Source organism: Pipistrellus hanaki (assembly GCF_964339955.1).
Source record: "Pipistrellus hanaki genome assembly, chromosome: 2".
Classification (NCBI taxonomy): Eukaryota; Metazoa; Chordata; class Mammalia; order Chiroptera; family Vespertilionidae; genus Pipistrellus; species Pipistrellus hanaki.
Window position 1 is genome coordinate 5,340,540 of NC_140504.1, and position 11,657 is coordinate 5,352,196.

Below are 11,657 nucleotides of genomic sequence, written 5' to 3' on the forward strand. Positions count from 1 at the left end.
TGGATCAGAACCTGCAATCTTGCGGAAGATCCATAACCCACCTGAGTTCCTATGTCCATCTGCAAATGGGGAGTCAGCTGGGGCCCACCTCGGGGAGCTTTTGCAAGGACACCCTGGAACCCGGGAGCTCCATAAACAGTGCCCTCATGGGCAGCTAAGCGTGCTTTTTGGCCAATTTTCTACTGGAGTGTATTCTTCATGTTACTTTATAAGAGCTCTTTTATATATTAAGATGGTCATCCCTTAGGTTTATCTCTTATATTCAGAGCCAGACTATTTTGGTTTCAGTTGGTAGGGAGGATCTAACCCAATCTGTTCGAAACACCGCTTGGCTAATAATCCTTCTTTATGGATTTAAAAGCAGGAGGTGACACGACGAGGTATGTTTTTAAGGAGCTTTGCTGGCAGGAAGAACAACAGGAACCATAAAAATGGCCAATCTGTGTGTGGTGTTTACTGCATGTGGGGCTGTGGTCAAAGCCCTCAGCACGTGCTGACTCATCCGAGCCTCATCCCCACCCAACGAGGAAACTGACGCTTACGCTGGAGTCTAAGTAACTCGCCCAAGGTCAGAGCCGCCATGAAGTCCAGCTGAAGGGCTGAGGAGACCAGCTTAGCCAAAGCAAGGGCCGGATCCAAGGTAGATGTGCCAACCTAGACAGCAGCAGGGAGAGGAGAGGGGAGGGGAGTGGAGGGGAGGGGAGGGGAGGGGAGGGGAGGGGAGGGGAGGGGAGGGAGGGGAGGGGAGGGGAGGGGGGAGGGGAGGAGGAGCAGACTAGTGCCAACGCAAGAAATGAGCCAGGGATCTGACAACCACCCACGGGGGCCCCATAGGGGGGCACAGAGTTGAAGAAACCATGGTGCTGACTACATACTCCACACAGGTACTCCTTCCTCGTCACTGCTCCCGGCTTACCGGGGCTGCACAAAGGCAATGCAATCTGAATTCTTTCCGAACACCGCAGTCATTGTTCTTGGCCAGGGTGGGCTGCCCTTTCTCTTTCACCAAAAGCCCTCCCACATGCCCCTTCCTCTTCTCTCCGGGTCCCCCTGTTCCTTGTACAAAGCCCCCTTTGGCCTTGGCCCCCCCCAAAGGGAGCACCCAAGAGGCACGCACACCTGCCGTACCTGGGCCTTCCTCTTACTCCCAAGGTGGCCCAGGGTCCCCACGCTGCAAAGGCCGCTCACTGGCTGGGGTTCCTGGAAGGTGGCCTGAGGGGGACCTGAGGCTGTTGTCACTGGCCATGTCCTCCAGCAGCCACGGCAGGTCGGTTAGTAACGGGTGGGCTCAGATCCCCACCCTGAGCCTTCCCCGCGGAGGAAGAAGGAGACTTTCAATGGCTAGGGGCTGCGGGCTCATCTCCACGGCCTGCCACCCCCTTTCACACCGCGGACGCCAGGTCTCAGAAGCCAGAAGCAAATGAGAAGTCGCCCCTGCTTCAGCCTCTCTGAACAGTGTGGAAAACAGCTCTGGCTTCAGGCAGGCGGAGGCGGGCTCCCTGTCTGCCTCTCACTGCCACAGGGACCCGCTTCTTCTATGTCCTCTACTTCCTGTGTCTAATTAGCCCACAGGCCAGGCCGGCGTGGCTCAGGGTTTGAGCATCAACCTATGAACCAGGAGGTCAGGGTTCAATTCCCGGTCAGAGTATGTACCTGGGTTCTGGGCTCCATCTCCAGTGGGGGACTGAAGGGGTGGTGGTGAGGGTGTTCAGAAGGCAGCCGATCAATCAATGATTCTCTCTCATCATTGATGCCTCTCTCTCTCTCTCTCTCTCTCTCTCTCTCTCTCTCTCTCTCTCTCTCGCCTCTCTCTCTCTCTCGCCTCTCTCTCTCCCCCTCTCCCTTCCTCTCTCTGAAATCAATAAAAATATTAAACTGGGCCACGGAAGCTCGGGCTCAGGGTCTGGAGGAACATGGACTGAGACAGCGTCCACAGGATCCAGCGGTGCCAGACTGGAAGCACAAGCTCAGTAACCAAGCTCTTTCTTCCAAGTGACCAGTGGGCAAAGGCCTCCTGCACCCTCCATTATGCACCAGAAATGCCCTTGCGGGAAGGCAGGGCGGCCTGGCACGGAGCCCTCCAGCCCTCTCTGTGCTGCCGCTCACCGGCCGGGCTGCTCGCTTTTCACTCCCATCCTGCAGGTTTAGAATTCCTCATCTGCAAAAAAATAAAAATGAAATAAAGTCGTCATTCCCATTTCCTTGTGTTGCTGGGCGACTGAGGGGAAAGCCCGCGGGCTGTGTCGTCCTGGCGGGTGGGGGAGCCTGTTCCTGGGCCTCCTTTTCCGGTGGCTGCCCCCTCCTCCGCGGGGCGCGGGAGGTGTGCGGGCCTGGGGTTCCGTCCCAGGCCCCTCTGCCTGTCCCTCTGTCCCTGGCAGAGTCCACGGGCCCCTCTGCCTGTCCCTCTGTCCCTCAGAGTCCACGGGCCCCTCTGCCTGTCCCTCTGTCCCTGGCAGAGTCCACGGGCCCCTCTGCCTGTCCCTCTGTCCCTGGCAGAGTCCACGGGCCCCTCTGCCTGTCCCTCTGTCCCTGGCAGAGTCCACGGGCCCCTCTGCCTGTCCCTCTGTCCCTGGCAGAGTCCACGGGCCCCTCTGCCTGTCCCTCTGTCCCTGGCAGAGTCCACGGGCTCCTCTGCCTGTCCCTCTGTCCCTCTGTCCACGGGCCCCTCTGCCTGACCCTCTGTCCCTCAGAGTCCACAGGCCCCTCTGCTGTCCTTCTGTCCCTCTGCTTGTCCCTCTGTCCCTCTGCTTGTCCCTCTGTTCCTCTGCTTGTCCCTCTGTCCCTCTGCTTGTCCCTCTGTTCCTCTGCCTGTCCCTCTGTCCCTCTCAGAGTCCACAGACCCCTCTGCTTGTCCCTCTGTCCCTGGCAGAGTCCACGGCCCCTCTGCCTGTCCCTCTGTCCCTCGCAGAGTCCACAGGCCCCTGTGCCTGTCCCTCTGTCCCTGGCAGAGTCCACGGCCCCTCTGCCTGTCCCTCTGTCCCTCACAGAGTCCACGGCCCCTCTGCCTGTCCCTCTGTCCCTCGCAGAGTCCACAGGCCCCTGTGCCTGTCCCTCTGTCCCTGGCAGAGTCCACTTTCCGCCTCTACGCCTGACGGAGGGGCTGCATCTCCCACCCCCTCGCCGCCAGACGCCTTTCTGTTAGCCTCTCGCCTCTTAGCGGACTGCTGGCAGGGCTTGCGCTCCGGGCATGCCGCTCAACTTGCGTTTCCTGTTGAGGGAGACACTTGTCCCATGACATCATTTCACTTTCCTGTCAACAGAGCCACGCATACCTGCTCCTCCACCCACCGCCGCCCTCCCCTGCCACCGTGCAGCCCCGCCGCAGGCCCGGGGTGGGGACACGTGGACAGAAATCAGGTCAGCACATTTGCAAGGCGGAGCTGGCCCCTGAGTGGCCCAGAGGGAAAGCCCTGCAGATTCATGGAGCTCAGTAAACAAGCTCTTAAAGCTTTGGGGTGTGACATCTGAAGCCCTCTGTCCCCGGGGCAGGGGCCGGGGAGGGGCAGGGGGAGGGGCAGGGACAGGGGCAGGGGCAGGGGCAGAGGCAGGGACAGGGGAGGGGCAGGAGCAGGGGCAAGGACAGAAGCAGGGACAGGGGCAGAAGCAGGGACAGGGGAGGGGCAGGGGCAGGGGCAGGGGCAGGGGCACCCACCGTGCAGACAGCTGAGCAGAGCCACCTCCACAGCAGAAAGCCAGGCCCAGCCTCCTTCCCCTACCCCACCTCCCCCTTGGGCCTCAGCTCAAAAAGAACCCCTATCCTTGGGTCCTCCAGCATCTTCAAGGCCCCCATTCTCTGCACAGCAGGAGCCCGTGGTTGCCTGCCTGGGGCAGGTCCTGGCCGGGCTCCACGGTAACAAGCTGAGTTAGCCTCGGCCTTCGCCCTGAAGTGGGGAGGACTCCTCCCTGGGCGTTGCCCTCGGGGCCACGGGGCAGAGTGGTCTTGATGAGGAAATAGCTTCCGCTCCGCAGAAGGTGGCTCGGTTCCCAGAACACTCTGCACCACTCAGGGCCTGCCGACTCCACGCCCGTGGCCACCTGCCGGGGATGCTCAGGGAGGTGTGGGGACCAGTCAGGCAGGTCCCCAGGAAGCTGACTGTCTGCCTTGGATCACCAGCTGGTCCCCAGCCCGCTGGCACCACACCCCGTGTGCCAGCCTCCGGGAGGCTCGCCGGCCTGTTCTGCTGAGTCTCCGACCATTTTACTCACACGTTCCATTGGGCACAGATGCCCCTGAGAACCTGCCCGGTGGGCCTCCTGCCCCCTCGGCAGCCGCTGCACACGGCACTCCCCCGTCCCGGCACCGGCTCGGTGAATTTCCTGTATCAACTCGTTTGGTTCTCACCTAACCCAGTGACAGCAGGTGTGTACTGAGTGCCTGCTCTCTGCCAAGTTCGGTTCCAAGCACACGGGAAACAGCAGCAAACGAAGCATGTAAAATCCCTGCCCCCGTGGAATGTGCTAGAAGCAGCCCCGTGTGGTCTTGATGAGTAGAAGCTCAGGGCAGTTAGTCCATGAGCCACAGGGGGTATTATACCACTTTATAGATGGGGAGGCCGAGGCACAGATGTGCCCAGATCACCAGGCTCACTGCGCCTGAGGATTCTGACCACAGGGCCCACCGCCCACACGGGCGAAGAGGCCTCGCAAGCAACCTCCCATGAAGGACTGGGCTCTGCAGCCACACACACCTCTGCCATCCGTGCCCTTGGAAAATATAAAAATGGTGTCTGGCCTGGCCAGCGTGGCCCAATGGTTGAGCATCCACCCATGAACCAGGGGGACACTGGTTCGATTCCCGGTCAGGGCACATGCCCAGGTTGCAGGCTCGATCCCCAGAGTGGGGCGTGCAGGAGGCAGCAGATCAATGATTCTCTCGCATCGCTCCTTTCTCTCTGAAATCAATAAAAGAAAATATTTTTTTAAATGGTGTCTCTAAACCAGGCACAGAGGTGACATTTGCTGGCTCTAAGCCACCAACTTTGGCACTTTCCGAATCAACTCACATCTCAAAACCCTGCAGATGTGAGCTGGATGGTATCACCCCCATTTCACAGGCAAGAACACCAAGGCTCTGAGAAGCGGAATAACTCGGTGGTCATCACAGACAGCAAGGACTCCAGGCACCGTCAGCCTCGGTTGATCAGATCGGGCACTGCTTCCCTTCTGCCTGACTGGGCTTACTTTTGACACTGTCTTCTCAAACCCATGGTTGAAGATACACCATTCCTCATTCCTCAAAGAAATTAAACACGGGGTCCCCCTACGTCCCCTCTGCGGACACGCTCAGAACAGCTGAACGCGGAGCCTGGGACAGGTCCTTGCACACCCACCATCCTAGCAGCGTTAGGATGTGTCTGTGTCACATCTCCCCTTCACTTACGGCCACCAGGCGTGCTGGATGACACACCAATCCCAACCTGATGGCATCTGTGGAGACCCAAGTGGCACAGCAGCCGGGTTAGGGGCAGGGGCAGGGGCACCCACAGCAGCCGGAAGGTGGAAGCAGCCCAAGTGCCAGGAGCTGGCGAGCGGGTCAGCAGCGTGTGGCACCCACACACAATGCGGTATTATCCCGCCGTCAGGAGGAAGGCCATCCTGGCACAGGCTGCAACACGAGTGAGCCTGGAGGACGTCGCGCTGAATGAAATAAAACAATCCTGTGTGGTTCCACTTACACGCGGTTCCTGAAATAGCCCTGCCGAGCGTGAGTCATCGAGGTGTGCCTGTCAGCCGGGGAGCTGACCCAGAACAAACGCCACCGAGCTCCCCTGCTCCCTGCAAAACGAACCGTAATGAATCTCGATGGGTATTGTTTACTGAGCTCCTGCTGTGTGTCTGCATGGCATGGACTCTACCTGGGATAGTTCGCTCCTCAGCCTCTGGTGAGGAGGACACCCCCACCCCCATTTCCCAGAGGAGAAAGCTGAGGCTTCCAAAGGTCACGTGACCCCCCAGCATCAGTCAGTTGGTTGGAAAGCCTCCCCACTGCGGGCCCCTCCTCAGTCTCTAACACACGGTTTGACCTCTGCCCTTTGGAAGTTCACAAAGCTGTTCGGAGCCAAGGCAGGCGGGTGATCCAGCGACATGATAGTGTGTGCGTTCAAAAGCACAACTAAAAAGAGTGAGATGTGCCCTGGCCAGCAGTTCCCAGTGGTTAGAGCGTCCGCCCACACACCAGAGGGTTGTGGTCTTCATTCCGGTCCAGGGCACATACCTGGGTTGCAGGTTCAATCCCCAGCCCAGTCGGGGTGCATGTGGGAGGCAACCAATCGATGTGTCTCTCTCACATCGATGTTTCACTCTCTCCCACCTCCCCCATACCTTCCACTCTCTCTAAAACTCAACAGAAAAAAATATCCTTAGGTGAGGATTCACACATGCACACACACACACACACACACACACACACCCCAAACCATGGCTCCGGAGCATTGGGTTCCCTGTGGCCTGTCCTGCCCCTGGCTGAGCACTGGGGGGACACAGAGCTGCCTGCCTGGGAGAAGGCCACCAGCAGGAGGCGGAGCCCCCTGAGCAGGGAGCAGTGTGCAGGGCGGGCAGGGTGCGGAAGTTTAGCAAAGCCGGGGACGAGGAGGATGGGGTGATGGTGCTGATGGGAATGCAGAGATGCGTTTGGTGGCCAGAGGGGACAATGGCAGGGGCCCGGCTTCCAGGACACCACGCAAAGGAAGGGGTCTTTCAGGGTGCGGACCCCTGGCAGCCTGACGGCGGGGCCAGCCAGGAGGGTATTAACTTGTGTGTGTGTGTCCCCCCCTCCCCCCGGATACCTGCCCATCTCCCGACCTCCAGTGCCCTGAGTGCCACTTGGGTCTCCACAGATGCCATCAGGTTGGGATTGGTGTGTCACCCAGCACGCCTGGTGGCCGTAAGTGAAGGGGAGATGTGACACAGACACGCACACAGGTGGGACGACGGGAGGAGACATCCCGGGAGAAGGCGGGTGGAGAGGGGACTGAGGTGCCGAGCCAGCTGTGAGCCAAGGAGCGCCGGCGACACAGACACTGGGGGGAGGCAGGAAGGTTCCCCCAGACCCTTCAGAAGGAGCGCGGCCCTGCCCACTCCTCAGCTTTTATTTCTGGCCCCAGCCTGGGAGAGACGAACACGTTCATCGGTGAAGCCTCCTGGGGGGGTAGAATTGGCTGTGACAGCCACAGCGCGCCAAGGCAAAGGCCATAGCTCACTTCCCATCTCTTGGAGCTGGACACACAAGCGGAAGTGTCTGTGGTTGAGCCGAGGGATGAGTCTGCCTGAGAGCAGCCCCCCTTCCCTCCACGCTGCTCCCTCCTTCCCCCCCTGCAAACAGCGGGGCCCTGAGGGGCCCTGTGCAGGCCTGGCTGCAGGAGATCCCATCCCACGCCCAAAGGAGGCATGCTGCGGGGTGTGAACAGGACAGGAAGTGAGGGGCGGGACCCGGCTTAGGGCAGGAGAAAGCTCCCAAGCTCCTTTGCTGCTTACAGGCCAGCATTTGGTTCCCCTGGAGAAGAAGAGGAGAGTGGGAAGAAGACAGCAGGGAGCGATTGGGCCAGATGACCAGTCTCCATCCCCCCGCTGGCTGTCGCCAGGCCGGCCTGCTGGAACCAGGCCGCTTGTTAATGGGCAGCTGGCTGTGCGGCCATAAATCCACCTGTGCCGACTCAGAAACCAGCCAAAGGCAGGAGGTGACTCTGCCTCAGTCACGGCCGCTGTGTCCATACGTGAGCTGCTCCGTGACCAGGGCAGGAGCACACACACCGGGTTGGCCTTTCTCCAATCAGCTCGGCACAGTGCTCGCCAGTGCTTGGCTGAATTCCTCCGAAGAGGAGGGAAGGTCACCTTCAGACTGTCATTTCTCCCTTCCTAAATCTAATGTCATAATATTGCTTACAAAGTCAAATAGTGCTGCAAGACTTGTGATAAAGCGGTTATCACTGCACCCTTTCCTACCTCCAATTCCCTCTCCCTGCTGCCCCCTACTTTCAAGTCCTTATTTGTTTTTATTTGTTTTTATTTTATTTTTTTAAAATATTTTTATTGATTTTTTACAGAGCGGAAGGGAGAGGGATAGAGAGTCAGAAACATCGATGAGAGAAATATCGATGAGAGAAACATCGATCAGCTGCCTCCTGCACACCCCCCTCTGGGCATGTGCCCGCAACCAAGGTACATGCCCTTGACTGGAATTGAACCTGGGACCCTTCAGTCCTCAGGCCGACGCTCTATCCACTGAGCCAAACAGGCCTCAGCACTTATTTTTTTAATCATTACCTCCTTACTTAAACTAATGTAATTATCCTATCGTTTCTGGGTTTGTTTTTTGTTGTTGTTGTTGTTGTTGTTTGGTTTGTTGCTTTTTTGTGTGTGTGTGTGTGTGTGTGTGTGTGTGTGCTTGTTTTTTTTCTTAGCTCCTGTATTCCCACGCCCAGACTCTTTCAGTCTACCCCCCATTTTCACAAGTGACTCGCATCAACTCTTTGGCCAAATCAATGCTTCATGTTGCCATCATTATGACTCCTTCAATGTTCTTGCAACTGAGCCACTCAGGGCACTAAGATTATCTTTCCTTTCTTGTGCAACCTTCTGTTTTTCCTGGAGTTAACAATTGCCTCACTTTTTCATACCCTTCAATTTTTGATATACCACTGAGCAATTCTTCCCCCAATCATCTGACAAAGCTGGAAAACTCATCAAAAGCCGGACACACCAAGTCAGCCTTCATTTTCCCTTGGTTCCGTTGTTGCTTATTTTCCCATGGACAGATTCCGTTCCGGAGCCCTTGGCTCTGTCTGGTCTGGAGGGGTGTCTCTGGAGGTGGCTATCGGCCTTGGTATCCAGCTTCCTTGTGGAGAGCCGCCCCTCTACCACTTCCACCTACCGACTCGGTCTTCCCCACCCGGGCCTCGGGGAAGGAGGGCAGGCCGCGGGTGCGGGTGGGACCACACCCCCTGGGAAAGGGCTGCTCTCTCAGGGGAGGGACACGGAGCCCTGGGAACAGGGCCGGCCCTGCCCTCAGAGCCGGATGCCAGCCAGGGACCCCCGTCACCAGCGTGAAGGGAACACATGTTCATCACTTACTCATGGGCTAAGTAGCATGTGTCTGCATGACAAGGCCTCCCCCCCCTTGCAGGAGCTGTGGTGTCAACTCCATGCAGAGTGAGGTGGCACAGCCAGGATTCCAACATACTCCTTTCGGCTTCTCCGCCGGCCAAGGACCAGGACCAGAGAGGACAGAACCATCCCTCCCAGGGTTTGGACCACTTGCCCAGTGGTATCAGCCATGTTCACATCCCACTTCAACGCCCTTCCAAGCACAGTTAGGGGGTGACTCAGCCCTCACGGGAAATGCTCACACACGTTCCAGCTGCCTAGGAATGGGTGCTCTTTCCTCACCGGAGGCCCCCAGGGGGGACCCTGCACCTCCCCCACTCTGCACGGAGACAGCCCCGAGGGCTCAGGCTGGCCAGTGCCGCTGCTAAGAATAGCTCCGGCCGCAGCCAGAATCAATAGCATCACACTTTCCACACCAGCGTCAGCACAGGTGGACAAGGGACTCATTGACTGCCGTGATCTCCCCCGCAGCCTTCTGTGGGCAGAGGGAAGCTCTCAGCGCTGGCTGGACAAAAAGACAGATACAGAGACAGTAAAGAAACAAACAGGCTGTCACATTACAGCGGGGAGGGGAGGGAGATCTGGGGGAGATAAGAGATCAACCGAAGGACTTGTATGCATGCATATAAGCATAACCAATGGACAAAAATCTCTGGGAAGGGAGGGCATGTATGGGAGTGGGGGGGATTGGTAAGGTATGTACACATGTAATACCTTAATCAAAAAATGAAGAAAAAAAAAAGAAATACTATGAGCTTCAATATGCTTGATGCATTAAAAAGTACAAGTTGAAGACATTATGATAGGTGTAAATAAAGCATACATTGACTATGTATCTTGGAAATTATTTCAAAGATTTGATATTTTGAAAAATAACTATCACTTCCAGCATGGATATAGAACAAACTCATTTGTGTTTTATTACTTGAAATGACTAATTAAAGTGATGTGTAACTGTTGGATAAAAAATAAATAGATAAATAAATAAACAAACAAACAAACAAACCCACCAAAGCCATCCCCAGGAGAGGGTTCTGAGCACACGCTCCGGGAATGGCCGAGGCCTCTCCAGTCCACATACTCGCAGCCCTGTGCACCGTCTAAACGCTGTAGCTCACAGAACGTGTGCGGCCCGCGGCACCTGGGCTTGGGTGCCGGCTGCAGGTTTGCGCCGTGTCTGTCCTCGAAGCCGCCCTTGCCGCTCATCACAGGGGCTGAGCCCTGCACCCCGCGTCTCCCGGGCAGCCCGTCGGCCGGCTGTGGCCGAGCTGGGACAGGGGAGGCGCTGGCCAGCTGGAGGGCAGAGGGAGAAGCTCTCGGGCTGGGCCGGCATCTACCTACAGCACTGCGGTCCCTGCGCCATGGCCTGGAGCTCCGCCCCACCCAACAGGCCTCGCTCCGTCTTTTTGGAATGTGTGGGCAGAGGGTGTCCTGGCTCTCAGTCCTTGCCAAGACCCTTCCCTTCATCGGGGAGGTGGGTGTCCAGGAGTGGCTGTGAGACTCCGCCCGGCCGATCAGAACTAAGGGCGCGGCGCTCAGGGCTTCTGGACAAGGCAGCTTTCTGTGACGAGGAGCTGGCCACCTGCCCCTTCTCCCCGCATCGGGTTGTCCTGGAAGGATGTACCGCCTGCAGCGATGTTGTCACCGTGGGGGAAGCCACGAAAACCTCACCAACTCCACGCCCTGCCTCCAGACTTTGTGAGGAAATGAGAATACTGTTTCAGTCCTGGCCGTCGTGGCTCAGCTGGTTGGAGCATTGTCCTGTACTCCAGTAGTGGGGGGTTCAATTCCCAGCCAGGCACATAGCCAAGCTGCTTGTTCAGTCTCCTTTCGGGATGCATGCTGGAGGCAACTGATCAATGTTTCCCTCTCACATTGATGTGTTCTCTCTCTCTCTCTCTCTCTCTCTCTCTCTCTCTCTCTCTCTCTCTCTCATCAGTTATATATGTGATACTTTTTCAACCTCTGAGAGAAAAAAAATTCTATCCTGAGCACAGCACTCTGTGACCAGGGCCTTTCTGCTGATGGCAGAGGGCCCGGAGGCCAGGCTGTGCTCTCGCCCTCTGCTCTTAGTCATTCTGGTAGGATTCGGCTCTGGGACCCGACCTGACACCTGCAGACCGAGCTGCTATAAACGAAAACTTTGCCCCTTGAGATGTCCTCATCGCCCTATTCCCGGGGCCATAACCTTCTGTTTGTGAAACGAGTCCTGGTTTCCACGGAGACCAGGACACCTGCAGTGGAGGCAGAGCTTTCTGTGGGGTTCAAGGTTCGGTCCTGGGGGTGGGAGGTGGGGAGGCAGACTCACAGGGCCTACTCTTTAATGGCCTAATTGTTATCATTCACACACAGCAGTCCAGTCAGTAATTTTTTTTTAAATTTTATTGTTTAAAGTATTACAAATAGTAGTACATATGTCTCCTTCCACCCTCCCTCCAAGTTCTTGTATCCATTGGTTATGCTCAGCACACCTAGCCTCCCCTACCCCCTAACCCCCTCCCCCCCCCCCCCCCCCCCCCCCGCAAAGCCCTAACCCCCCGCCCCCCCAGGGCCCT